We start from the raw sequence: 23,590 nt of genomic DNA, 5'->3' as shown, positions 1-23,590 counted from the left end.
TCGGGAGGAAGGTGTGGGTATATGGGGGTGGCAAGCTTCATATTGGAGTGGGGATGGAGGATGAAGGCTGGGGAACGTCCTGTGCATAGGTTGAAAGGTCTCACCTTCTCAGTCCAGAGCTACAAGGTTTGGAGAAGATTTAAGTTGTGTACTCTTGGCGATGACAAGAAATGGGGATAAACTGAGAAGGCTGGGACAAGGAGTCACAAATTCCAATGTGAAGGGTAAGGGATCACCCCGGTTCCACCGCTCCCCACCCCTGACATCCTCAGCTGCTTTCCTTACGTCCCTCCCAACTTTAAACACCCGAGTTGGGTTAATGACCTCATAACTTGGGTCTTCCGATTTCTGGTGGTCTCTAATTCCCCAACCCTCCTTAAAGTTTTTTTCCCTTCTGTCCTCCCCTCCTCCCGCCTGCTACTCCAACTCCGATTTGGGGAGTGTTCCCGAGATGCCCCAGATTTCCAGCTAGACCTGTGGTTTATTTGCTTTTTAAGCTTTGAGCATGATTTTTAGAGAGGAACTTATTGGGTCAAATATTTCTAAGAGAAAGGTCAGCCCCTCCTTAAAATCAAGCTCAGAGTTTACCTATTTCTAAGAAACCGTTCCAATTTACGCAGGGTAGGAGAAAAAATGTTTTGCTTCCCGGCTAAATCACCTCCTTTCTCCTTCCTTCCTCCTCTCCCCCTCCTCCTAAGCAGGAAAGGTATTGGTACATTTTTATATGAAACTGAAAGTACAATTTCTTTCCACGATCTCTCAATTTCTTGAGCTACTGCTAATCTCGGCTGGTTTTAGTCCCTGCTGTAGCTCCTCTTCCCCCTTCTCAACTACGCCTCAGGAAATGCTGTTGCATCCCTTTTTTTTTCCCTCCCTACTAATATCTTTAAGGACTGGGATTGTCTTTGCATATTAATTTGCACTCTGTCCTTCACTTAGTAGGTACTTCATTGTTGATCTCAGCGTGGCTATTGCATTTAGACTTTTTTCTTTCTCCGAGCTCAAAAAAGAAGACTTGACTTGTCCCTAGATGGAGCATTGCTGTACTTGGAGTCAGATAGCCCTGTGTTCAAATTCTGCCTTAGACACTACTGGTGTGATCCTGAGCAAGCCACAATTCTTCTGTTCCTGGTTAATAGCATCTACTTCACAAAATTGTTATGAGAATCAAATGAGATAACATGTTAAGCATTTTGTTGCTATTATATCAACATAGTGACTTAAAAGATTATACCATTTCAGTCTAGATAGTTTACATATTTTAAAATTTTTCCCTAAGGGGATTCCTTATGTTAAATAATTACATAATCTTCTTTTCTTGTTAGGAAATCCACTGTAGGATCTAAACCCCTTTTAATGTAGTCTCCTGTCCATTTTCTTCAGTTTTTGTCTCAATAACGATGGAGAATGGTTGGTTGAGGTCACAAGAAGCTCATATCCCAAATTTGTTTAGCACTGGTGGTGTAGAATCATCTCACCTCTCTTAACAGTTACTCTCAGAACTGGGCAAGAGCATCTCTATTCAGTTAATCACTCAAAGGTTTGTTTAGGGGCAAATAGTTCTGATTGAGTTTTGATTAGGCATCTGGATAGAGCGGTGGATAGAGATCTGGGCCTGAAGTCGAGAAGACATCTTCCTAAATTCAAATCTGACTTCAGACACTTTTTAGCTATGTATTCCTTGGGTAAATTACTTAATCCTTTGTCTCAATTTACTCATCTGTGAAATGAGCTGGAGAAAGAAATGGCAATCCATTCCAGTATCTTTGCCAATAAAACCCCAAATAGGATTATAACAAGTTGGACACAACTGAATAACATGTTTGAATTGGTTGAGTGATTTGATCATTACCAGTTGTACTTGACAGCAAGCTGATGTGGAAAGTTGACACAACCGAATAACAATATATTTGAATTGGTTGAGTGATTTGATCATTCACAGTTAGACTTGACAGCAAACTGATGTAGTTGAATGTAGCAAATGATGTGTAACCAGATGATGTGCTTTAGAAGTACCAAACATTGGAGTTTGGTCATGTGAAGAATTCATATTCTCTTTGGCAAAAGGTAGGTGGGAGAAGAGGTTACAGACAAAATGAAGGGATACAATAGACACCAGGAATGGTAAATATAAACTAAAACAGGAGACCATGTAGTTAGCAAGAAAGGGTTTTTAACAGCTAATGGAAAGGGAGGATGAGTTTCCTAGTGGAATCCCAATTAGCCAGGAGAAAGCAATCACCCCTTGAGTTGGGGCATACTCTTGGCTGACAGGCTAAATCCTAAAAGAGATTTAGTATCCTAAAAGAATTAACTAAAGATAAAGTGGAGTTTGAGAAGAGATCATGGGATTAGGTGAGACATCATGTGGCATGGGGGAAGTGGAAGGAGAAAGACACTAGGACACAGTGTAGTGGCTTGTGTGGACTGACTCAAAGGAGGCAGCAAAGATGGTGTAGACTATAAGAGAGTTTATAAAGGGAAATCAATCTTAGGAACATTACTGGGATTTCTGACAAGATATAGAAAGGTGAGGCTGTCCAACACCCCTAGAGAGGGGTCTTTGACAAAACTTGAATTTCTGGATAGACATAGTAAGATGGGTCCACACACTAGGTGGAGGGTGAGAAGAAGAGTGAGGAGAACCTCCACAGAGGGTGGGACCACTAAGCTAAAATGGTCTTTTCCCTGCCTGTTCTCGGTAGTAATTCAATCAGTGCTTTATTCTTTTTCTTTCAACTTCACCCAGCTATCAAGGACTTCATCAAAGCTATTTTAGAATTGGGAATTAAGAGTGTCCTGAAGCTTAATGATAGAAGTTCAAAGAAAAATCTCAGAGAAGTATCCCTTAGGGGAGAGAAATAAAAGTGGCTCCATTTTAGGTCTTTTTTCCTATCCCCTAGTCTACAAGTTGTGTGTCTCATTAGATTGTAAGCTCTTAAAGGGTAGAAATTTTTTGCCCCCCCCCCCCTTTTTAAAATATTCCCAGTGCTTAGCACAGTGCCTAGTGTGTAGTAGTAGGAATTTAAATATATATTGAATTGATTGGAAAAAAATTTTGTGACTTTTTTTTTTTTTGGCATCCTGAAAAATATATCAGGAGCGAAGGATATCCCTTTCCCTCCCATCTCATCTCATCTCACTTTTAGAAAAGTGAAAAGTAGCTATTCATGAAGACCCCTACAACAATAATTCACAACTAAAAATTCATTGTTTGAATTTGTTACTTTTAAAGGCCCTAACATTTCATGTTTACAATAATGTTTTACTAATGTTCCTTCTTCTCGATTTCTATAAACTCTTATTAAGCTGAGGTGATTTCCATTTCAGTACACTCTTCACAATTAAATCTATTTTTAAAAAAATCCTTGGACCATGTAATATAACATATGAAAAAGGGAAGAGATAAGCTGAGTAATCAAGTTATAATTTTTGATTCTGTCATTAAGTAACAATTATACTTTATCCAAATCTTGGTAGGAAAGCCCATTTAGGCTGCCAAGTCACAAAACAAAATCCACAAAGACCTAGGATCTAGATTGAAAAAATGAGGTAATTAAGGTTTGAAACCTTTTTTGTTAATTCATCATAAGTCACCTTTAGGGACATTAGCTACTGATTCCTGACCTTTTATGTGTATTCTACTTCCGCTGGGAACCAGCTCAACAATGCCCTGAATTTCATTACTATTCACAAAATCCACAAAGACCTAGGATCTAGATTGAAAAAATGAGGTAATGAAGGTTTGAAACCTTTTTTGTTAATTCATCATAAGTCACCTTTAGGGACATTAGCAACTGATTCCTGACCTTTTATGTGTATTCTACTTCCACTGGGAACCAGTTCAACAATGCCCTGAATTTCATTACTATTCAAAATTCCACCCCCTTTCAATTCATCTCTCCCGTTTCCCAAATTCTACCAAACCAGTCTTCCATCATGATCTGAATTTTAATCACTTGGCCCTTCCCACTTGTCTTAGATCAATACTCTACTCTTTACATTAAATCCCATAGCCAATCCTGGACTCCATGTTTAGCTGCTTCCATGCTGTCCACATCATCATCAGACCTCTTACTTCCCTGATTAAAAAAAAAAAAATTCCACTATGCCAATCCCTACCCTTGATCATTTTACTGACTTCTAATCCTCTTATTTTTAGGAAGTTAGATGCTGACTACTTGAGAACAAGGCAAACTTAGCCCATTATGAATTCATGTTTTCCAGTGCTCCTTGTAAATCCTTTTCTCCCACCTCAGCTTAGTTCATTTGGGTATTATTCACAGAAATTGTTCTATACTTCTCAAGTTCTTAAACTTCTAGCTTATATCTTTGAAATACTGCCTTTCAATGTATCTCCAAGTTTCCTAATTCATGTGGAACAGAATTATTTAGAGAAGCACACCTGATTAAATATGACTAAAACAGCTCCCAAGGAGCTCAGTTCTGAACATTTTCTTTGATAGTAACTTCCTGGTTGGTTTCTTGATCCCTGTGACAGAGGTGCATCAAAGGTGACTGGTTATGGAATTAGGAAGAATTCATTATTCTCATAAGAATTAGAAAGGCTCAATCCTCTTACTTTTGGTCCCGTATTTTGGAACTCTGCCAACTCTCTGGACTTCTGTGGAAAAGGGGAAATAATTTCCCTCTCTTTCCCTTTCAGCACCAATGGAGGCTACCCACACTTGGTAGCAAGAACATATGCTTTCTGGGCAAGACACCTCAAGTCTCTGGTTACCTCTTTTTGTGTGTCTTTTCCTGATTACAGGTCACTGAATAATGATTTTAGAGATTGATATTTCTAGCTTTAGTGACCACCCTGAGTTTAAGGAAATTTGGGTTCCATAGTCAGTGCTGGCGGCCCACCAGTAGATATTCTTTTTTTAATATTTAAAATTTATTTTTAGAGTTTATTTTCAAAACATATGCATAGATAATTTGACATTGACCTTTGCCTTGTGTTTCAGATTTGCTCCTCCTCCCTAGATGGCAAGCAATCCAATATATGTTAAACATGTTAAAATATATGTTAAATCCAATATGTATAAACATGTTTATATAATTCTCTTGCTGCACAAGAAAAATCAGATCAAAAAAAGAAAGTAAATCAGTAAAACAAAATGCAAGTAAACAAAAAGAGTAAGAATGTTATGTGATCCACATTCAGTTCCCACAGTCCTTTCTCTGGGTGTAGATGGCTCTCTTCATCACAAGATCAATGGAACTGGCATTAATCAAGAGTCATGTTCGTCAGAATTGATCATTGTATAATATTGCTGTTGCCATGGACATGAGCCTGGTTCTGCTCATTTCATTTAGCATCAGTTCAGGTGAGTCTCTCCAGACCTCTCTGAAATTATCCTTCTGATCATAATATCCCATAACATTCATATACCATAATTTATTCAGCCGTTCTCCAACTGATGGGCATCCATTCAGTTTTTAGTTTCTTGCCATTACAAGGGCTGCCACAAACATTTTTGCACATGTGGGTCCCTTTAAAATCTCTTTGGGATATAGGGTCAACAGAAATAAGCAGTGGATATTTTTTACAACTATATTGCTTTTTAGAGAAAATGATGACCATCAATTGGATAATTTTGAACCTGGAGAGATTAAAGAATCATAAAAGAATATCTAGGTTTTGTGAGTTACATAGATAGTACAAATTCTAGGTGGATAGCAGCAGTCACACAAAGTTATTTTTACTTCTCAGAAGAAATCTTTCTTCTCTTTTGACCTTTTTTTTCATAGTCCATCCATTGCTTTTTGTTTTCTCTGGAATCTCAAACAATTGTTCTTTCCCGCAAACACAGACAAGTTTCCTAGCCTGAAAATTAGCTAATTAGCTAACCAACCAGCCAATCAACCAAACAACCAATCAAAAAGAAAAAAGAAAAAACAAATCCAAAGCACTGCTTGATTCTCTAGTACTTGTGAATTAGGCACAATATTCCTTCCCATCCCCCACCAAACTCCTGAAATGTGTAGCTATATTCATTGATTACTTCTCCAAATTGCTTATTAACTCCCTAAAGTTTACCCACCTCCCTTCAGAGCTGTAAAATTGTTCTGAACAATTTTGTTCCTCCTCCTCCTGATTTCCTTTCTCAGATCCCTTCCAAACCTATCTTTTACTGATCTTTTACTCTTCAAGCTCTGATCTTTTACTTTTCTTCCACCCCACCCCCCACATTCCTGTTAAACCTATCAAGTGGCTGTGTTGCTAGGACTTAACATATCTAAAGCCAAGCTTATCATTTGCCCTACTCCCCCAGTACTTTCCCCCAAACAAGCAAACAACCCTGAGTAGTTTTCCTGAAGTTCTATTTATCATGACATTTGGAGTGAAAAGATTGAAGCTTTGATCCAAGGGCATGCCACTTATTAATTTTATGGCCTTCATTTCTCAGCTTCCTAATCTGTAAAATGAAAGCATTAGATTAGATGATCTGTAAATTTCCTTCCAGCTCTAAATCCTGTGACTGCATTATTTAGTTTTTTGCCTTAAATGACAGACTAAAATAACTTAGCTTCTTAAGGTTACACATACACAAACACACACAATCTCAAGCAGCTATGGTGGGTATTAGTGATGGCCAGGACTTGAATCCATGTCCTTAATTTGTAGTTTAAATGCTTCTTTGACTTCCTGTCCTTCATGCTTAAATATTTGTCTTGCCTTTTTTCTCCTGACAACAATTGACCCAAAGAGACCAAAGTGGTGATTGATTTCTAACCTTAATTTCTTTCCTGTTCTTTCATTCCCCCTGTCCTATTTTAGCTTTTCTCCAAGTTTAGTCATTGCAGATTAAATGCATTTCTGAAGGGTGGGTCTAGAAGAGGTTTGTAGGGCAAGAAAGGGACATCAGTGAATGAGGATCTTAAAATGAGGTCAGGAGAGGGATCATTTTTAACAGACACACTAAGTCTTCACCTTCTGTTCACAGAGAGCCCCAGTTCAGGCTATTTGCTACACTGTGACCCATTCCACATTATCTCTAGGTTACAGGTATTCATTGTAGCCAAAGCATTTGTATTCTGAATATATTGTCTACATATCTCTCCAGGTCTGTAACTGGATCCCATAGTTAAGTTCATTGTATCCCACAGCTTGGCATCAGACATACAACTCTGTTTCCATGCCTGCCGGGACAGAAGTACTTTCACACCTCTGAGGTTTGATCTTTGAGATGCCGGTTTTGGCTTCTTTCCATCCTCTAGGGAATGTGCGAAATTGCTCCATTAGTGTCATTCCATTGCGGTAAGACATTGTTCAATTCTATTCAGTAGGCTTTTATGAGTGATTTTGCTTAAGGTAAGACACATTTGACATAGTGAATAATGGCTGGCTTTGGAGTCAGGAGAAAATAGGTTCACTTTTGCCTTTGTCCCCCCTACTGCCTTAAATTCTTAGCATCTTACACATCTTTCTAAGACTGAGTTGTAGATGAATAGTTAATCTGAATGTATAGAAGGAATTTCTATACTAGTAGCTTTTTTATTGAGGAAATCAGATCTCCCATTCCACCAGGTACAAAGATACAATTAGGGGCATACAAAGACAAAAAAGGAGAAAAAACAGCTTGTGCCTCCAAGGAGCTCATATATGCCTGGAAAAACACATAAGATGAAGGATAAATAAAAAAAATATTTTGAGGAGGGAGAGAGCCATAACTTTTTAAATACAAAACAGGAAGATTTAATAGTGAGGGCAATTCTTAATGCCTAAAGAGGGCAGACTTTAGGGATGCTGTAAACAAAAGGGCACTGGATTAGCATCCAGAAGCAAAGGGAGGGTTGGGGAGGAGAAAGATAATAGGGGAGTTGGAGAAGCAGCAACGCAGACATCTAATTCACAATTTTTGTCTGGAGCCCGCCTGCTTTCTGCTCCACCCTTTAATTCTTTAATAACTGGAACCAGCTAAGAACCACTCAAAAAATAGCACTACAAGTCTGGAAACTGGATAGATTTCTGAGTTTACAACAATATCAGAAACCTTGTGTATCAGAGTCTACAAGTTCATGTAGTTTTGAATATTTGATGCCTTCTTGATCCTCTTTTCTCTAATCTTTTCTCCTTTCAGTGTCCTCCTTGCTATTTTTCCCTCTTCTACCTTTCTGCTCCAGGACAAACCATTCTGACACTACCTCTTAATTAAAAGGAAGATTGGCAGGTGTTAAATTGGAGCATCAAAGTCATTAACACTTGCTTGGGAGCTTTCTCTGGGATATAATTATAGAAGCTTTAAAAAAAAAAAAGATTCTTGGAGAGTAGGGGGGCAGGATTTTAAGCTTTTTAAAATCGGAGCCAGACAAATTTCTGAGTTCAAATCATTTATTAGCTGTGTGATCCTGGGCAAGTCACTTCATCCTATTTGTCTCAGCTTCCTTTATAAAATGCTGGAGGAGGACATGGAAAATCACTTCAGTATCTTTGCTAAGAAAACCCCAAATGGAGCTACAAAGAATCAGACACAACTACTTTTGTAGGCTAATTCAGTCAGATGATCTGAGAACTACTGTTTCTTATTCCTATAGTTGGAAGGCATAGGATTAGTCACCAAGTCCTTTTACAAGTAGCCACATGTTAATTATCCCCTGCTTTCTCAAATATTGTGTACACAGATGATATCTTCCTTAGGAGACTATAAGTTCATGAGGAGAAAGACATTTTTGATTATAATCATCAGTGCCTAGCTAACACCATAACTTTTATACACTGGGTGCTTTCTAAACATTTCTTTAAATGAATTGAATTAAAAATTCAACTTAATTAAAATGACTGGAGATTAATGGTTAAGCATATTGTGGTGATTTTTGTACAAGTATTGATTAGTCTAATAGCTTAAAAATAGCTAACATTTGTAAAGTGAATACTATGTGTCAGACACTGTGCTAAACATTTTACAATTATCTCATTTGATTCTCAGAACAACTTTGGAAAGTAGATGCTATTATTATTCTTGTTTTACAGTTGAAGAAACAAACAAATTGACTTGCTCAGAGTCACACAACTAGGAAGTGTCTGAAGCTGGATTTGAACTCAAATCTCCCTGACTCCAGGTCCAGTCCTCTATCCAGTGAGCCTCTGAAGTCCCTTTCAACTGTGAGAACCCATGTAATTATATGAAATCAGTAGGACTCCTGTCAGAACCTATAAATAATAATCTTACAGTTTTCTCAGGCATTAGTTCTTCATTGTTTCAAAGCTGTCATTAACTTTTAGCAGTTGGTGCTTATTACTGTCTCAGAGGATTAGCTTTCTAAAATGACCTACAGAAGAAGGATGTTGCAAAGTTTGTCTTTTCTGAGTACAATTCCTTTAAAAATTTTTAAGAATTTATTTCATTCTATTTGTAGTCGTATGAAAAGATGCTCCAAATCACTACTGATCAGAGAAATGCAAATTAAGACAACTCTGAGACACCACTGTCAGAGTGGCTAAGATGACAGGAAAAGATAATGATAAATGTTGGAGGGGATGTGGAAAAACTGGAACACTGATACATTGTTGGTGGAATTGTGAACAGATCCAACCATTCTGGAGAGCAATTTGGAAATATGCTCAAAAAGTTATCAAACTGCATACCTTTTTATCCAGCAGTATTACTACTGGGCTTATATCCCAAAGAAATCTTAAAGGAGGGAAAGGGACCCACATGTGCAAAAATGTTTGTGGCAGCCCTGTTTGTTAGAAACTGGAAACTAAGTGGATGCCCATTAATTGGAAAATGGCTGAACTAATTATGGTATATGAATATTATGGAGTACTATTGTTCTGTAAGAAATGACCAGCAGGATGATTTCAGAGAGGCCTGGAGAGACTTACGTGAACTGATGCTGAGTGAAATGAGCAGAACCAGGAGATCATTATACCCGACAACAATTATACAAAGATCAATTCTGATGGAAGTGGCTCTCTTCAACAATGAGATGATTCAAACCAGTCCCAATTGTTCAGTGATGAGAGCTATCTATACCCAGAGAGAAGACTATGGGAACTGAGTGTGGGCCACAACATAGCATTCTCACTCTCTCTGTTGCTGTTTGCTTACTTTTTATTTTCTTTCGCAGTTTTTTTCTTCCTTCTTGATCTGATTTTTCTTGTGCAGCAAGATAACTGTATAAATATGTATATATGTATATTGGATTTTACATATATTTCAACATATTTAATGTATTGGACTATCTGCCATCTAGCGGAGGGAGTGGGGGAAAGGAGAGGAAAATTTGAAACAGAATGTTTTGCAAGGGTCATTGTTGAAAAATTACTCATCATATGTTTTGTAAATAAAAAGCTTTAATAAAAAAAATTATTTCATCAAGTATTGCCCAATTACTTATAAAATTCTTTTACCATTCATTTAAAAAAATTCCAAATTCTCTCTCTTCCTTTTGCTCTTCCCCCAATTCTTGAGAAGGCAAAGCAATGTGATGCTGATTATACATGTGAAGTCATGTAAAACAAATTTCCACATTAACCATTTTGCAAAACAGAGAAGAAAACTCAAGAAAAATAAAATTTAAAAAAGGATGCTTCAGGAAACAATAAACTGGGAAAACATTTTTACAATCAAAGGTTCTGATAAAGGCCTCATTTCCAAAATATATAGAGAATTGGCTCTAATCTATAAGAAATCAAACCATTCTCCAATTGATAAATGGTCAAAGGATATGAACAGACAATTCTCAGATGAAGAAATTGAAACTATTTATAGACATATGAAAATATGCTCCAAATCATTATTAATCAGAGAAATGCAAATTAAGACAACTCTGAGATACCACTACACACCTGTCAGATTGGCTAGAATGACAGGGAAAGATAATGGGGAATGTTGGAGGGGATGTGGGAAAACAGGGACACTGATACATTGTTGGTGGAATTGTGAACACATCCAGCCATTCTGGAGAGCAATTTGGAACTATGCTCAAAAAGTTATCAAACTGTACATACCCTTTGATCCAGCAGTGTTTCTACTGGGCTTATACCCCAAAGAGATACTAAAGAAAGGAAAGGGACCTGTATGTGCCAAAATGTTTGTGGCAGCCCTGTTTGTAGTGGCTAGAAGCTGGAAAATGAAAGGATGTCCATCAATTGGAGAATGGTTGAGTAAATTGTGGTATATGAATGTTATGGAATATTATTGTTCTGTAAGGAATGACCAGCAGGATGAATACAGAGAGGACTGGCGAGACTTATATGAACTGATGCTGAGTGAAATGAGCAGAACCAGGAGATCATTATATACCTCAACAACGATACTGTTTGAGGATGTATTCTGATGGAAGTGGATCTCTTCGATAAAGAGAGCCTTAATTGATCAAAGATGGACAGAAGCAGCTACACCCAGAGAAAGAACACTGGGAAATGAATATAAACTGCTTGCATTTTTGTTTTTCTTCCCGGGTTATTTATACCTTCTGAATTCAATTCTCCCTGTACAACAAGAAAGCTGTCCGGTTCTGCACAAATATATTGTATCCAGGATATACTGTAACCTATTCAACATGTAAAGGATTGCTTGCCATCTGGGGGAGAGGGTGGAGGGAGGGAAGGGAAAAATCAGAACAGAAGTGAGTGCAAGGGATAATGCTGTAAAAAATTACCCTGGCATGCGTTCTATCAATAAAAAGATATTAAAATTTAAAAAAAAAAAAAAGAAAGTTTGAAATTAAATGAAAAGCAAATCTAAAAAATAAATAAATAAATAAATGAAAAGAATGCTTCAATTTGTACTCTGCAATCAGTTCTCTCTCTGTAAGTGAATAACATTTTTCCTCATAGGTCTTTTGGAATTGTCTTGGATCATTATCTTGATTAGAATAGCCAATCTTTCACAGTTGATCATCCTTTAAATATTGCTGTTACTGTGTACATTTTCTCCTGATTCTGTTTACTTCACTTTGCATCAGTCCATATGAGTCTTTCTAGATATTTCTGAAAACTTTGTTATTTCTTAAGTACAATAGCATTCCATCACAATCATTTGCCAAACTTTGTTTAACTATTTCTCAATTGATGAGCATCCCATCAATTTCTAGTTCTTTGCCATTGTACAAAGAGTTACTATATAAATAGGTACTTTCCCTTTTTCTTTGAATTCTTTGGGATACAGACCTAGTAGGGATATTGCTATGGTATGCATAGTTTTATAATCCTTTGAATGTAATTCCAGACTGTTCTTCAGAATGCTTAGACTAGCTCACAACTCCATGAGTAGTGCTTTAGTGTCCCAGTTTTTCCATATCTCCAACATTTGTCATTTTCCTTTTCTGTCATGTTAGCTAATCTGATAGGTATGAGCTAATATCTCAGAGTTCTTTTAATTTGCAGGTACAATACATTTCTAATTCTAATGCTCCTCCATGCCATTTCTCTTGGCTCCAGACCTTGCAAAAGTTTGGCCAGGGTTAGAGGAACCATCTCCTTAGGTAACTAGGTAGTATAGTACATAGAATACTAGGCCTGGAGTCAGGAATACCTCAATTCAAATTTAGCCTCAAACCCTTCTTAGGTGTGTGACTCTGGACAACTCACTTAATCTCCCTTTGTCTCTGTTTTTTCAACTGTAAAATGAGAATAACAGCACTTCTCTGCATAATTCTATGTTAACTCATGATGACTTATTTTTTCTTAGTTTGTACTTTTCCTCAGGTTTAGATGTTAGAAAGTAACACTGTACTCTTTTCCAAATTGTTATTCAATCTCCATACTTCCCTCTTGGCAGCTGGACCAGCTTTTTAAAACTATAATGGTTTCCTGTATCTAAGAGAATAAGAATGAACTTTTACTGGGAGTGCCCTTCAGTTGAGGGAGATAAAAATATGTAATCTGGAGTATATTTCTAATAGTTTGCATTCCAGTGGGGAGATAAAGCACAGCGATAAATACAGAATACAATATTACATGATAAGTATTAAAGTCAGGCTAACCTATCACCTACATAAGGTTTAAGGGATATGGCAATTACTGATGAGAAAATTAGGTAAGGCTTCATGTAGCAAGTGACATCTGAGTTGAATTTTTAAAGGATACATGGGAATTCAGTGGATGAAGACCATTCTAAACAGAAGAACATGATCAAAGACTAGAAAAGTGGAGGAAATATTGGTTTACAGAGAATACTCTAGATTTTTTGATATCTAAAGGATAAGAGTAGCATGAAATCAGACTAGAAAGAGTAGGATGGTATCATCTTGCTAGGCAAAATAGTTTAACTTTTCTTTGGCAGAACATGTGGCACTTATTGAATTTTTTGTTTGTTTGTTTTTTTCTGATCCATGTATAAGAAATGCTTTTTCTTTTTTTTACATCAGAAAGAAAGATGGCTCAGGAAGAAATGGAGGTGGAGAGGCAATTTTTAAAGTAGATCCAGGGAGGATGGGGGTAGGGTATGTGGCATGAAGGCCCATTCAAGGATAGTAGCAGTGAAAGAAGAAAGAATAGAATGAATGAATATGGAGGAAATGGAGGAAGAAGTTATATTTGTTGACTGTATACATTGAGAAGTGAGGGAGAGGGAAATGTTAAAAGAAAACTAAATTTTATAAGATATAAGAATAGGTGATTCTACCACATAGAAATATTATTCAGAAGAAAGAAAAGGTTTGAAGAAGAAAGATTAAGCTTTGTTTTAAACACATTAAATTTGAAGTGCTTTTGAGACTATGGGTATGTCCTGAGATCTGTTGGAGATTCAGATCTAAAAGAATCATGTGATATATAAAAGATTTGAGAGACTGTAGGTAATTAATTTTATTATTTATGCTATCAATAATCAATAAAAGATATCAGTGGCACTTCTGAATGCCAAAAATCCCTCATAGAATCCACTTGTTGCTCATATGTTCTTGAAAGAGTGGGTGTTCATGAGGTTAGCAATTGGGAGAATGAATATTATAATGAAAGGTAGATATGCTCTAATGAGGGACTGGGAGACTGATTATGTCTCTCACAGACTATGAGAGGCTTATCTCAAGCCAGACAGGAATATAATGGGCCAGAATTCACTTCTGATTAAATTTTTTGTAAGATTCTCTAGTTGGGTGGGGCAACAACTCCAAGATTTCATGTCATCATCTGCCCTGCTCTAATAATCATTTTTCTCAGGTAAGAGGGGACATTGGATCATAGCTTTGACATCCTTTTTTTTCCCCCTCTGAGGCAATTGGGGTTAAATGACTTGCCCAGGATCACACAGACAGGAAGTGTTAAGTGTCTGAGCTCAGATTTGAACTCAGATCTTCCTGACTTCAGGACTGGTGCTCTATCCACTACACCAACTAGCTGTCCCTTTAGTTTTGACATCTTAAAATTTAGGATGTTGGACTAAGTGACTTGTGAGGTTCCTTTCAACTCTAAATCAATGATTTTATGATTCTATTAAATATAGATTTAAGAACAATTCACCTTGGCATTATACTTGAAATTATGGATTAAATAGACAAGGGAGAGTCTATACAGAGAAAAAGGAAACAGGCCAAGGAGGAATTCTTAGTTTCCAAATTTTAAATATATTTTAAGTCTCTTCTGAAGTTCTTATAGATTACTAGGTTTGGTGTAAGCTAACTTGAAAATAAATATGTAGCAAGGATTAGATTGGAGTATCAACCATGGAACATATCTAAAGATAGTGCAGAAAGGATGACGTCCTATGAAGTTTTTGATAAGCTTCTTAGACAACTTCTGGGGCCATATTTGGCTAAACACTGAAGATTTTAGCACTTCTAAGTGTTGCAGCAAACCCTGGGGTTCTTTGGTCTAATTTATCCTTTGCCCAAAGGTCATAGGGAAGCTATGGCAGAGACTGTTAACTGAAATAGAAATAGCCTTCTATTCTGAACACTCTAAAAGGAGTAACTCTGCTCTCTGGAACCCCCTTTTGTCTTCCTCTGTTGCATATAGCATTGTAAGACCCCCTATCCAGAATTTCCTCTGAAGAATGACAAGTACTGTCATAAAGAAAGTGTGGACTACTTAGCATTCAGGCCCTGTGTTCTTAGGTGAGTTTGAATCTAGATTTTAGGTCTTGCCAGCCTTTTTTCCTTTTTGTTTCTTTCCCTGAAGTATATAGGTGGCCAGTGATCCAGAGATGGACATTTTCAACCTTGAAGATGACTTTGTGAATTTAAAAAGTTGAAAGCTTCTAGATCCCTCACTTGGTGCAAAATTAACTCTAGAAGATCTATCCTGCATCCATGAAAAACTTGTGGAGAAAATGACCACCAATGGAAGGATAATCTTAATCTTGATGACCTTAATCCTGTTCTTGGCTTGCTAGAAGATAATAGGCCTTGAGGAATCAGAATTAAAGATAAAATACCCATTTAGCAGTTCTGAAAACTGCTTCATGTTATGAGATTTTAAGTACCAACCTCCTATTAGAGCACAATAGAGTTATAATTTCCTTACTACATATTTAATGAATCTCTTTAAATTTTTTTTATGTGTAACTTTTGAGTTCCAGATTTTCTCTTCCTTCTTCTCCACACCCACCCCTCCCAAATTGAAAAGGCATATGTGAAGTCCTGCAAAACATTTCTATAAAAGTTATATTGTGAAAGAAAATACAGATCCCTCTTCTTCCTCTCCTCCGGCCTCCCCCCCCCCCCAAAAAAAAAAAAAAAAAAAGCTCAAGAAAAATAAATTTTGAAAAAAGTATGTTTCAATTTGTGTTCAGACACCATCAATTCTTTTTTGGGGGCTACATTTTTTTCATCATAAATCCTTTAGAGTTGTTGGGTCATTATATTGCTGAGAATAGTTAATTTATTCACAGATGAATATTTTACAATTTTACTGTTATTTGGTCACAGTAAAATTTACTTTGAAGGAGTCATGGAAGTCACTCCAAGTTTTTCTGAGAGCATTCTGCTTATTTCTTATAGCACAATAGTATTCCATCAAAATCACAAACCACAATTTGTTCAGCCATCCTCATTTGATGGGCATCCCCCTTTTTTTTTTTTTCATTCTTTGCCTTGAGAAAATAGCTGCTATAAATATTTTTGTACATATACTTTCCCCTTTTAAAAATTTTAATCTTTTTTGGGATACATGCCTAGTAGTGGTATTGTTAGGTGAAAGGCTATGCATGATTTTATAATTCTTTGGACACAGTTCCAAATTGCTCTACAAGATGGTTGAATCAATTCACAATTCTACCAACAATGCATTAATGTCTTATTTTTTCCACATTTCTTCCAACATTTATCTTTTTTTTTTTTTTCTGGCCTATTATCCAATTTAATAGGTATGAAGTAGTATCTCAGAATTGTTTTAATTTGCATTCCTCTAATCAATAGTGAATTGGTGTTGGATTTTTTTTTTTATTAAAAAATAGCTATAAATAGCTTTGATTACTTTATCTGAAAGCCATTAATATCTTTTGATCATTTCTCAATTGAGGAATGGCTCTTATTTATTTTATAAATTTGACTCAGCTCTATGTACATCAAGTAATAGAGAAACTGGCTTTAATTTTTTTTCATAATTACTATTGCTAACTATATTTCCTTCCCCCCATTTATTCTGTTCTCTCTCTTTTTACTCTGTCCCTGCTCAAAGTATTTTGCTTTTGACCAGCCCTTCTCCCAATAGGCTGGGTAGGTGATTCTTGGTTGTAATCCTAGCTCTTTTGCTCTCTGGAATTTCAAATTCCAAGACTGCCGATCCTTTAATGTAGAAGCTGCTAAATTGTGTGTTATCCTGACTGTGACTCCAGCATACTTGAATTGTTTCTGGATGTTTGCAATATTTTCTCCTTGACCTGGGAGTTCTAGAATTTGGTAATGTTACTGAGAATTTTCATTTTGGGATTTCTTGATTGATTGGTGGATTCTTTGCATTTATATTTTATTCTCTGATTCTAGAATATTAATCCTCTAGAATATTAGGACAGTTTTCCTTGGTAAATTCTTGAAAGATAATGTCTAGGCTCTTTTTTTAAAAATCATGGCTTAAGACAGTCCAATAATTTTAAAATTATCTCTCCTGGATCTATTTTTCTGGTCAGTTGTTTTTCCAATGAGATATTTTACAGTGTTTCTATGGTTTTTATTGTTTTTTTTTTTTTTTAATTTCTTATAAAATCATTAGCTTTCCTTTGCTTAATTCTGATTTTTAAGGAATTGTTTTCCTCAGTGAACTTTTGTACCTTCTTTTCCCTTTGGTCAATTTTACTTTTTAAGGCATTGTTTTCCTCACTGGTTTTTGTACTTCCTTTTGTATCATTTTTATTTTTCTTTCCAATTTTTCCTGTATCACTTTTATCTGATTATCAAAATCCCTTCTGAGCTCTTCCATAACCTGAGACCATTTCTTATTTTCTTGGAGACTTTGGATGTAGGAGCTTTGACTTTGTTATCTTCTTCTGAGTATGTTTTATTAACCTTGTCATCATAATTATGTTCTACGGTTGGAATGTTTTTGTTTTTGTTTACTTGTTTGCTTATTTTCTTAGCTTATTACTTGACTTTAACTCTTTGTAGGCCTCTGTGGAGATCAGCTATTAGACCCTCTTACCGTCTGTGTGCTGAGACCTCTGGAAGCAGCTGCGGCTGATTCAGAGGTTCCTATGGCCTCTTCCTGGTTTCCTGGGCTGCCTGCACTGGATTGTGCTCTCTTCTCCCCCTTTCCTTCCAACCTTCCAGGTCACCTTTGGTATCTGTGGGCTGAGAGGTTTGGAAAATGCCACTATTGCCACCAGAGGCCCCAAGGACTCCTGGTTTGCTGAATTGAGCTCCACTCCAATCTCAGCCTGGTGCAACAGATTTCTTCTGTTGACCTTCTAAGTTCCCTTCAACTGGAAAATTGTTTCACACTGTTGTTTTGTGGGTTCTGATGCTCTAGAATTTGTTTAGAGTCATTATTTAGAGATATTTAGAAGAGTTTGGGGGAGAACTCTGAAGTCCCTGCCTTTATTCTGCCATTTTGGTTCTGCCCTCTTAATGAATTCTTATGAGTCACTTGTGCTAAGCATTTCTTTTATGCAGAGAAAATGCCAAATTTACACTGTATATTTAGCATCTTTTAAAAATCTAAAATTTAAGTACTTTTTCCTGTGGCTCTAGAATATAAAAAACCAATGAGTCCCCCTGAAAGAATTTGACTTCTCTGATTCAGGAGTTAAGATTCCCCTTGGCTTGAAATCAGTCTTTGTCAGTTAATAGTCAATTAAGCATTTATCAAGTAGTTATTATTTGCCGGGCATTGTAAGTGCTTTGTGGGTTCAAAGGAGAGGCGTCTTTGTGAGAAAGGGAGAGGAATGGTATAATCTCAGTGATTCTGTGTTGTGAATTTGGGATGAGGATTGTGTTAAAAAAAAATGCATCCTGACTATTTCCTGAGGATAGACAATTTCAGATGGGAAAATGTATAACCCTGGCTGGTCTGGACATGTCCAATTCTAATGTAGAGTCATCTTTGAGGGGCTTTTGGAGCATGTCCAGACTGCTTGCCACAAAGGCCTCAGCTATCTGTGCTTTTTCTCCTATACTCGGCTTCATCTGGAAGACGGAGATCAGTCACTACTCCAAGGACATTCAACTGGTGAAAGGGGAAAGTCTTTTCCTTCCCTTGCTCACCTTCTTTTGTGTGGGCTCTGAGGAATAGGCCTAGGAAGTATATGCTTCTCTTCTGTGTATTTTTTCTCTTCCATTTCAGGTAACCAGGGTGATTCCTCTCAGACCATGAGTTTGACTTTGAGAATTTGAGTTTGAGACATGGAGCTAGAATTGTAGGTGAGATGGCATCTCCAACCAATTCAGCATAGAAGCCCTGAGAAGCCAAGAGTGTCTTGGATTTGGGTCCAAGGTGGGTTTTGGATTTGGAATTGGGAATTGAATTAAAAATATGAATCTAATTCTCTTCCCCTTCATAGTTATTGAGGTGGTTCAGGATGTCATTTCCTGAAGCAGCCTCTTTTGTCTCATATTTGTGAAGATAATTTTTTTTGAACCTAAGTATAAAATTTGGCCTTGTTAAATTTCATCAGTAAATTAAGGCTAATATTATTATATTCTGGCCTGTTGAGATCTCTTTGGGTGCTGATTCTATCAGTCAACATATTACTCCATTTTTATGTCATCTTGCAAGTTTGCTATCAGAAGTAATCCTTTGGCGGGAATATGATCAAAAGTAATCAATTCAATTTATCAAGGATAATGGATAAATAAGAATGATTTAGTTAATTATGCCTTATCTTTATTAGCCAGGAACTGTTCTTGTTTTGAAGATATTTTCCTATATGAGGTTTGATCAACCCCATTGATACCTATTTTAATTTTTGATTACTTCTTCTTGATAATTGAAAGAGTACCCTTTCCCTGGGTGTTTATAAGTCTGTTATCTGGGCTATGACTATTACTGAACTGAAAAGAAGTCCTGAATTTGGCCTTCAAAAGAGAGCAGCTAAATAGAAAATTTTAAGAGAATTGCAAGTTAAACCAATTGTGAGATTTCATTCCATATCATACAGTAGTAAAAAGATGGCAAAAATGGAGAAATAGTCAATATTGGAAAGATTTTGGGAAGATAAACACATGTACACTAATGCACTATTTGTAGAGCTGTGAATTAGTCCAGTTTCTAGGTATTAATTTGGAAGTATACAAATAGAATGATTATATCATCAATATTTGATTCATTGATCATATTTACTGGACACATATTCTAACAAAGGTTCTTATATCGCAAAGTATTCATAGTAGCTCTCTTTGTGGTAGCAAAGAAATGGAAATAAAACCTATTGATTAGAGATTGGCTGAAAAAAAACTGTGGTACATGGGTATATGGAAATATTGCTATGCAATAAGATTTAAACATAAAGACTGCATGAAATGATGAAGAATAAAAAAACCCCAAAGATCAACATACACAATGATATGACAAAATAAATTAAAAGATTATTTAACAGAAATTGACCCTTGGTAACTAAAAAACTAATGAAGAATTGAAGAACAGATATTTAAACTTCCCCTTTAACATTAGAGAAGAGAGAGATTATTTAGAATTTATATACATGAGAAATTGCCCTTACAAAGTTGAATTTATTTATTTTTTTATTTTTGCTTAATTGTTTTTCTTTGTCAGAACAGAGAATTCAATCAGGAAGAGAAGAAAAATTTTAAAAATATGTTGAATGAGATGGAAAAAATAACTAAACAAAGTTGGGCATTGGAAAAGGGAATGACAGATTTGGTAACGAAGCTAAAAGAGCTGATCATGTAAAGACTAGATTACAAAAAAAAGAGAGAGATGTTAGGCACAAAGGATGAATTTGAGTCTCTGTGGAAGGGAAATTTGTTTAACCAGATTGCCTTTCCCAGAAAACCTCTTATCTCCAGAATTAGGTAATGGATTGTAGGATATATATATCTTTGAGAATTTGTATGAAATGTCTATGGACTTTAGATTTGTAGAAAGGGACTTTTTTGACAAAGTATTATTGGTGATTTTTGAATAGCCAATAAAAGTTTAACTTTTGTAATGTCTTTCATCATAATGCTTGTCTCTAGTTCTGTGTCTCCCATAACTAATTAGTTTAGTTCCCTTTTTGAGGGCAATTTGTATGTCATCTCTCCAAGCTAATAGAACTCTGACACTGATAAAATTCTCATTTGTGTTGTAACAGAGCACACCCTCATTAGTAATTTTTCTAATCATTCATTAGTTTACTCTTTAAATTTCAATGTAACCTCACAGTTACTTTGTGGTACAAGCCTTCCTAACTGATTGTCCTTTAGACAAATAATAGGTAATTAATGCTAGCTAATATTTATACTGGGCAGCTAGATGGCTCAGTGAATAGAGCACTAGCTAGACCTGGAGTCAGGAAGACTAGACTTCATATATGACTTCAGACACTTACTCTCTGTGCAATTCTGCTTATTTCAATTTGCTTAGGAAACAGCTAAGTGTCTTAATGGTTAGAGCTCTGGACCTGGAATCAGGAAAATCTTGGTTCAAATACAGTCTCAGATATTTATTAACTGTGTGACCATGTATGAGTCCTTTAATCTTGGTGTAACAATCCAAGTGGAGAAGGAAATGGCAAACCATTCCAGTATTTTTGCCCCCCAAAACCCCATAGACAGTATGGTCCATGAAATCATGAAGATTTGGATGCCACTGAATAATTGAACAAACAATAACAAATATTTATATAGTACTTACTATATAGCAGTCATTGGACTAAGCACTTTACAGTTATCTCATTTGAGTTTTACAATATCCCTGGGAGGTAGATGCTATTATTACCCCTAATTTACAAATGAGGAAACTAAGGCAAACAGAAGTTAAATGACTTAACTAGGTTCACATAGTAATAATTATACCAAGAATCTATTTTCCACTTCTGTCCTCAGTAGAATACAAGGAATCAGAATTTGCTTAGATCATGGTGGGGTGAATTCTTTGGGTAAGGTGAGAAATGTCCTTGAGAGTGGGTTTTGAATTAAGGTAAGTGGGTCCTGTATATAAAACTGGTTATTAATAGAAAATAATAATTTTCTCAATCTGAACTAGGTTTTCCTGATTATCAGGCCCACTGCTCTATCCATTGTTATTTTCCTTCTTGTGTATCATAAAATGCAATAAAAATTATATTACTAATAACAAAAGTTAAAAAGGTAAAATGATTAAGGTAAAGAAAGATGGTGATCAGATAAAATAGTCATTTCCCTCCATCTTTGCATTTATCATGGCATTTGGCTACCTTAGACTAAAAAGGTATTTCCATAGGCAATAGGAATCTTTTGATCCTAGTTTTTTTTTTTTTTTTTTTTTTTTTTTTTTTTTTTTTTTTGGCCTCCACCCTCAAGGAAGTCAAATCAATCATGATCCCAAGAATGACCTTCTTGCCCTTTTAAGAGGAAATCATCACAGCTTCTATAAAAGAAGTACCCCTCTTACCATAAAAGGAAATGGTTCATCATCTTGTAAGTCATATTGTGGGGGTCCAAAGGAGACCCCCAAAAGGTTGGGGTTCCAGACCAGTGTCATGAGGTGTCCGAAAAAAAATTGCAGATTCTGACCCATCTCCAAGTCAAGGGGCAAAGTTTATTATAATTGTAACACCAATTGAAGCTGGCTAAGTTCCAAAAAAAATTTAGAATAGAACCAGAAACAAGAAGTTAATTTTATAGGAAAAAGAAGCAAAGATCAGTTAAAGTCACAGATATGCTAATTTTATGGCTTAAAAGTCCAATTGAGGAAGAGTAAGGGTGGGATTGCACCCATACTGAATTATATGGCTTCTTGAAGATTATTGAATAGAAGTGGAACAGTTCTAATCACTAAGACGCAGAGCAATTCCCATCATTGCCAGGTAGAGAATTCCCATCATTGAATTCTATGGCTTACTGACCAATAGATTATTCTCTGATAGCCAGCATTGTTTGTGGCTCTCCTGAAGCTGGGTTAGGGTTTCTCAGAAATTGCTACATTCTCCCTCATCAATATTAACCTCTGAAAAGGGTGAAAATAGACAGGAATTACATGTCACTAAAAGTCACCTGAACCTCTCAATGACCCTAAATTGGGGCAATATTATTGTCAAATTTTGAAACCCCGAGATGAACGAGAAAATTTTGCAAGAAACAAGAAAAAAACAATTCAAATATGCTAGAGCTACAATTAGAATTGTACAAGATTTATCAACAGCTACAATAAAAGACCACAGGTGCTAGAATCATATCTACTGACAATCAAAAGAACTAGGCCTGCAGCCAAAAAATATCATATCCAGCAAAATTATCTATAATTTTGAATGAGAAAAAAGGACATTTAGTGAACTTGGAGATTTTCAGGACTTTCTATCAACAAAACCTGAACTTAACAGAAAATTTAACATATAAGAGCCAATATCAAATATCAGTTTTAAGGAACTTGGACAAACTTTAAACATGGACAAATTGTTTATTTATTTATTTTTTACTTGGGAAATGTATACTCTATGTTTAAGATTCATCTCAACAATATGATAGCTACAAGGGACTTCTCTTGGAGTCTGAAGCCATAGAAGAGAGAAAAATGCCTTCTTTAAAGAGTAGATCTTTAAGGTCTACTAGTTGAGTTGCTGTTTATTATCCAATCCCAACTGCATCAATACCACTCCCACCCTCATCCTCATTGCAGTAGTGGGGTATATGGAGAACATACATACCCTTATTCAAGAGACCAAACAAATTTCTCATAGGAAGTAGTCAGCTTGCATGCTCATCCCTTTACATGCTCCATGTAATAACTCTCACAGACCCATTCTCTGTGGGAAGGTCATTGTTATCCTGGCATAAGGGATAGTATGAATATATGCTTGCAGATGGAAAATTATGTCTATTAATGGGGATTGGCAAATAATCCAATTTAGTTAGAGAATAGATTGTAGAGGGAAAGAACAGGAGATAATGCTACAGAGGTAAGAATTAGTCAGACTCAGGGAATCTTTGAATGACAAGTTAAAGATTTTTAGGCTTTTCTTTGGGAGATATGAAGCAGATTAGAATCTGCAAGTGGCCAGAGTCCTAAGAAAGCAGGTTAAAGGCAGGAGAGCCAGGAATCAAATAGAAGTTTAATTTCAAA

General features: G+C 36.1%; 1 long non-coding RNA gene across 1 annotated transcript; it reads left to right on the top strand.

Moving 5' to 3' along the window:
- The first annotated feature begins 105 nt into the window (after positions 1 to 105).
- Positions 106 to 9,622, top strand: LOC127549181 (uncharacterized). The gene is made up of 2 exons (XR_007950531.1): positions 106 to 224; positions 9,367 to 9,622. It is a non-coding gene; the product is annotated as an uncharacterized LOC127549181 (long non-coding RNA).
- Positions 9,623 to 23,590: the final 13,968 nt, after the last annotated feature.

This window comes from Antechinus flavipes, chromosome 2 (genome assembly GCF_016432865.1).
Source record: "Antechinus flavipes isolate AdamAnt ecotype Samford, QLD, Australia chromosome 2, AdamAnt_v2, whole genome shotgun sequence".
Taxonomy (NCBI): domain Eukaryota; kingdom Metazoa; phylum Chordata; class Mammalia; order Dasyuromorphia; family Dasyuridae; genus Antechinus; species Antechinus flavipes.
Note: the sequence above shows the minus strand (reverse complement) of the source record. Positions and strands in the feature narration are given on the sequence as shown.